We start from the raw sequence: 6,841 nt of genomic DNA, 5'->3' as shown, positions 1-6,841 counted from the left end.
AATAGACATAATGTGCAATGGGAGGCAAACTGAACACAGACCAACCTCTTTTGTTTGGGGGAGTGGGAGTAGAGGGAGCTGAGGGAGAATTCCAAGATGGCGGGGGTAGTTAAGAAGGAGTACAGGGTTTCAGCTCTGACAAGTGGTGTTGACACTGGGTTTGTGACGCTACTAAGCTTCAGGGGTGGAGTGTGGGCCAGATGGTGGCATGGGTGGGGGGGTTGGAGCATGGCAGTAGGCTGATAGGAGGTGTGGGGCAGAAAAATAGGGTAACATGGAGACCCACTAAATCATCTTGAAATAGAATTGGAGGGAAGAGAGGGATGCAGATTTCTTGTATTGAGTTTCTATACTTGTTACTAACATATTACATTGGCAAAGGATATCATATCTCACACAAAAGGAGGTAAATAGATCAGAAAAGTGTGGACCATTGCTAGCAATCAACCAATTGCAAATGAAGGGAAGCTGTTCAATTAACCCGCTGGTGCTGGGGAAGCTGGTACAGACAATGTGAGTTAGTAAAACCCTTTAGAGAGCAACCTTGACAGGGCAGTTGAGAATCAAAAGACAGACAAACTTGGTTTTCTTTGGTATAGACAAAAAGTGGAAGGGAACATACAGAAAAAAATTTTTTGTTGTTAGGGAGTTAAGATTTTAGGTTTGTTTATTGTTGCAAAAAATTGTTTCTTTTTGTTATCAAAAACTCATCCTTGGAGCATCCCTGTTCAGCTGCCTCAGTTTGCCCAACCCCTTGTTCACTCTTTTCTGCCTTTCTTCAAAACCCTTTTCTGTCTGGACAGTTTTGCACCTCTGACCCTGGAGCTGCTCAGTGTCACTGGAGAACACTGTCCACCTGGACTGATTGACAGGAGAAGAAAGTAATATGAGTTACCTGGTCTCACCCGGCCCTGTCCATTGCTTGCCATCGTGTTCTCTAAAAACTCCTTGTCCCCTCCCCTACCAATCCTTCCTTAGCCTTTTCCACTCTCTTCAAACCCCATCCCAATTCTGGAACTCTCACTCTGTAAGCAGCCTTGAGACTGTTCAGTGTGCTCCGTATTCCCACCATTCTACCTCTGCATTTCCCATCTCCACCCTTTCACTGTGTGGCTCCCATTGCCCACAGGGGGTTTCATCGCCTTTCCTTCAGCTTCCCAACATAGACTTGAAATCTATCAGGAGCAGAATGCAGATAAATTATTTTCTTTTCACTTGGTCATATAAGCATATTATAGTACAAGACACTTGGCTTCTGTCTTATAGATTTTATTTGTTTAGGACTGGGAAACAAGAAACTTTAAAAATAGCCACATACATGTCATTACATACATACATACATACATACATACATGTTTCCTGGCCTTTGTTTTTGAGATATAAAAATGATGAGAATTTTACGTTTCCCCAGTATGTAGGCACACTATTTGCTAGTTAAGCATGACAGAACTCAAACCTCAAAAACGATCCGTATTTGACCATCGAGAAATAATTTAATAAGACAGTCTTACATAGGGGCGCCTGGGTGGCTCGGTTGGGCGTCCGCCTTCAGCTTAGGTCATGATCCCAGAGTCCTGGAATCGAGCCCTGTGTTGGGCTCCCTGCTTGGTGGGGAGTCTGCTTCCTTCTCTCCCTCCCCCGGGCCCCGCTCATTCTCTCTCTTGCTCTCTCTCAAATAAATAAAATCTTAAAAAAAAAAAAAAAAGACAATCTTACAGAGACTCTCTCTCCTTCATGGAATCTTTTTTTTTAATATTTTATTTATTTATTTGAGAAAGACAGCCAGCGAGAGAGGGAACACAAGCAGGGGGAGTGGGAGAGGAAGAAGCAGGCTCCTATCGGAGGAGCCTGATGTGGGGCTCGATCCCAGAGCACCGGGATCATGCCCTGAGCCGAAGGCAGACGCCCAACGACTGCGCCACCCAGGTGCCCCTCCTTCATGGAATTTTGACGTGTGTTTTTTCATGGAATCTTGTTGAGTTTTTTTGAAGATTTTATTTATTTATTTAGAGAGGGAGAGCAGGGGGAGGGGCAGAGGGAGAGAGAGAATCTCAGACTCCGTGCTGAGCACAGAGCACAATATGGGACTGGATCCCGTGACCCTGAGACCATGACCCAAGTCAAAATCAAGAGTCAGATGCTCAATGGACTGTCACCCAAGAGCCCCTGGAATCTTGGTTCCAGTATCCTTTCCTTTGCCATACCAAGATTTTCCTGAAAGTAGTAAAAGATGCATGAACACTTATTTTCCAAAGAAAATAAGTCTTTCGAGAAAACAAAACAAAATCAGTGGAATTTTTTTTCAAAACATTTTCACCAAACTGGAAGTTTCCCTACAAAAGCAGATAACTTGCCTTCTGTTACATTGTCCATTTCCTTGCATAGATTGTGGTGAGTTCATTTTAGCGTTTACCTCTACCATGTACATTGGTGAAAGATGAACTCTGACCAAAAGAAAGTAGACCTATGCTTTTGAAAGAAAAACTGCTTTATTGAGATGTAACTCAAACTGCATCTATTTCAAATGTACAATTTCATAAATGTTAACACGTACACATTCATGAAACCATCACAGTCAAGATAATGAAATGTATCTTTCTTCCTCCTTGTAAACCCCTCCTTCATTCTCTCCCCACAACCTCCTCACATCTCCCTACCTCCAACACCAAGGAACCATTGATACTGATCTGCCTTCTGTTATTATGGATCAGTTTGCATTTCCCAGAGTTTTACATGGAACCATTCGATAGGTACTCTTTTTTTAACCTGGCTTCTTTCACTCAGCCTAATTAGTGGGGTAGACAGAACATCAGGGAAATTCATGTTGTTATGTGTATCAGTAGCTCGCTCTTTTTTACAGCTGAGTAGTAGCCAATTGTGTGTCTATACCAATGTTTATCTGTTCACCTGTTGATGGACATTTGACTTATTTTTAGTTTTTGCCTACTGCAAATAAAGTTGCTAAATATTTATGCACAAATCTTTGTACAGACATATGTTTTCATTTCTCATACTTAGAATGAAATGGCTGGATCGTACGGTGGATGGATGTTTAACTTTTAAAGAAACTGACGAACATTCATCCACAGTGGTTGTCCCATTTTATATTCAGGCTAGCAGTGTGTGAGGGATACAGTTCCCCCACATCCTCATCAACACTTGGTATTAATCTTTCTAATATTCACTATTACAATAGGTAGGTAGTGTGGTTTTACTTTGCATTTCCATAACGACTGATGAAGTAGAATATCTTTTCCTGTGCTTATTGGCGATCTATTTCTCTTCTTTGGTAAAGTTTCTTTTCAAATTGTTCCTCCTCTCCCCCGATCCCTTTTTTTTAAAACTCATTATTGGGCTTTGAGAACTTTTATCCTGGATCCAAGTCCTTTATGAAATGTATGGTTTGCCAGTACTTTTCGCCTTCCGTGGCTTGTCTTTTTCTTAGCAGTGTCTTTTGAAAAACAGACAATGTAAATTTTAATCAGGCAGTTTATTTTTCTTTAATGGATTATACTTTTGGTGTCATATCTAAGAATTCTTTGCCTAACCCAAGGTCACCACCATTTTCCTGTGTTTGCTTCTACAAGGTTTATGGTTTGGGGTTTTACATTAGGTCTGTGATATATTTTGAATTAATTTTTGTATATAGTTCAAGGTGATTGAAATTTTTTTTTGCATATGAATATCCAATGATTCCAACACTATTTGTTGAAGACTATCATTTCCTCACTAAATTCTCTTTGCACCTTTGTTAAAAATCTGTTGTACATACGTGTATAGAACTATTTCTGGACTCCGTATTCTGTTCCATTGATCTATTTGTCTATCTTTATGCCAATACAAGACTCTCTTGATTGTTATAACTTTATGATAAGTCTGGAAATCAGGTAGTGTTTGTCCTCTAACTTTGTTCTTCTTTATCAAAAAGTTATTTTGGCTATTCTAGATCCTACATTCCTGTATGAGTTTTTTCAAGGTTATTTATTTACTTTAGAGAAAGACAGAGCAAGTGTGCTGGGGGAAGAGGCAGAGAGAGTCTTAAGCAGACTCTACCCTGAGCGTGGAGCCCGACTCAGGGCTAAATCCCACGACCCTGAGATCACAACCTGAGCCAAACCAAGAGTCGGACGCTTAACAGACTGTGCCACCCAGGAGCCCCTCCAGTATAAATTTTAAAATCAGCTTATTTCTACAGAAATGCTGGGATTTTTATTGTGATTGTATTGAATATATAGATTAAATTGGGAAAAGACTGACATCTTAGCATTATTGGGTCATCCATTTCATCAACAAGATATACCTCTCCATTATTTAGGTCTTCTTTAATATCTCTCAGCAACATTTTATCAGTGTATAGGTCTTTCACATCTTTTGCCAGATTTACCTCTAAGTGCTATTTTTTTTTTAAATTTAAATGATGCTGCTTTTTAAATTTCTTTTTTTTAAATATTTTATTTGTCAGAGAGCGAGAGAGAGAGTACAAGCAGGGGGAGTGGCAGGTAGAGGGAGAAGCAGGCTCCCCACTGAGCAAGGAGCCCCATGTAGGACTCAATCCCAGGACCTGGGATCACGACCTGAGTTGAAGGCAGATGCCTAACCAACTGAGCTACCCAGGCATCCTGCTTTGTAAGTTTCTATTTCTGATCATTCATTGCTAGTACAGAGAAAAACAATTGATTTTTTTGTATGGGTCTTGTATCATAATGGTGATGATGTACATATTAGTTACTTTGCTAAATTCCCTTATCAGTTCCAGTAGCTTTTTTATAGATTCCGCTGGATTCTCTACATAGATAGTCCTATTGTCTGCAAATAAAGATAACTTCACTTCTTGCTTTCCAACCTGTATGCTTTCTATTTATATATATTTTTTTAAAGATTTTATTTATTTGACAGAGAGACAGCCAGCGAGAGAGGGAACACAGCAGGGGGAGTGTAAGAGGGAGAAGAAGGCTCCCAGCAGAGGAGCCCAATGCGGGGCTCGATCCCAGGACTCCAGGATCACGCCCTGAGCCGAAGGCAGATGCTCAACGACTGAGCCACCCAGGCGCCCCTCTATTTATATTTCTTGCCTTATGGGCTGGCTAGGGCATCTACTACAATGTTCACTAGAAATGGTAAGAACAGACATATTTTTTTCCTAATCTTAAGGGGAAAGTATTCAGTTTTTTCACCAAGTGTGAGATTAGCTATTTTTCTTTTTTTTTTCTTTTTTAAGACTTTATTTTTAAGTAATCTCTATACCCAAAGTGGGGCTCAAACTCGCAACGCTAAGATCAAGAGTCACATGCTCCATTGACCAAGCCAGCCAGGTGCCCCTAGTTTTCATAGATGCCTTCTATACAGTTGAGGAAGTTTCCTTCTATTCCTAGGTTGTTGAGAGTTTTCTATTTTTAATCAGGAATGAATGTTGGATTTGTGAAATGCCTTTTCTGCATCTATTGAAATGATCACATAGTTTTTAGTTTGATAATATGGTGAATTACATTAATTGTTATGTGTGTGTGTGTTAATGTTAAACCACCCTTGCATTCTTGGCTTTAAAAAGGAAAGCGGTTCAGGGCGCTTGGGTGGCTCAGTCTTTTGAGCATCTGACTCTTGGCTTCGGCTCAGGTCATGATCTCAGGGTGGTGGGATGAGCCCTGTGTCAGGCTCCGTGCTCAGCAGGGAGTCTGCTTGAGTTTCTCTCCCTCTCCTTCTGCTTCTCCCCCTTCTCTAAAATATATCAATTAATCTTTGAAAAAAATAAAAAGGAAAGAGGTTGTGCAGCTGGAAAGTGATAGAGTAAAGTTGTTATTTCCTCCTCCTCTCAGAGATCACCCAAGCAAAAATGAAAATGAGGAACAGAAATGTAAATACCATATCTGATGACCAGGAGAGAGCAGAAACCCCAAACAATGAATTTGGTGGTTAGGCTGAAAAAGAGCAGTGTGGGGCGCCTGGGTGGCACAGCGGTTAAGCGTCTGCCTTTGGCTCAGGGTGTGATCCTGGCGTTGTGGGATCGAGCCCCACATCAGGCTCCTCTGCTATGAGCCTGCTTCTTCCTCTCCCACTCCCCCTGCTTGTGTTCCCTCTCTCAATGGCTGTGTATCTCTGTCGAATAAATAAATAACATCTTTTTTTAAAAAAAGCAGTGGAATCACTGCTTGGTACAAATCACTTTGAAAATTATTAGGCAGCATTTGCTAAAGTTAAACATTTACATACTCTATGATCCAACAATTTCACTTCAAAAGAAGTGAGTGCATCTGTGTACAAAAGGACGTGTCCAAGGATATTCATATAAGTTTTATTCCTAGTAGCCAAAACTTAGAAGCAAGCCAAATGTCCTTCAACAAGAGAGTAGATAAATAAATTGTTGTTTCCCTTACAGTGGGATAGAAGAGAGCAAACTACTGAGAGATGCAACAACAGGGATGAATCTCATGTAACCTTGGAAGAATCCAGACCCTAGAGTACATTTCGTATGACTTTGTTCTATATGGTTTCAAGAATAGACTAATCTGTTGTGATAGTTGTGATAGAAGTCATAATACAGGTTACCTATGGGGGGGGAGGTATTGATTGGGAAAGGACATAATGGAACTTTCTGGGATGATGGAAAAGTTCTATTATCTTGCTCTGGGTGGTAGTTACGTGGACACACATACAAGTATGTAAAAATTCATTGAGCTGTACCTTCAAGCTTTGTGCATTTTACTTGCACGTGAAATGTGTGTGTGACTTATACATCAGTTAAAAAGGAACCAGGATGGGGTTTTTTAGGAAGAGTTCAATATTAAGACACCTAAAAATGTAATTCACCATATAAACAGAATAGAGGAAAATTACCAAGTTGTCC

This window comes from Ursus arctos, unplaced genomic scaffold (genome assembly GCF_023065955.2).
Source record: "Ursus arctos isolate Adak ecotype North America unplaced genomic scaffold, UrsArc2.0 scaffold_16, whole genome shotgun sequence".
Taxonomy (NCBI): domain Eukaryota; kingdom Metazoa; phylum Chordata; class Mammalia; order Carnivora; family Ursidae; genus Ursus; species Ursus arctos.
This window is presented reverse-complemented; position numbering follows the sequence as displayed.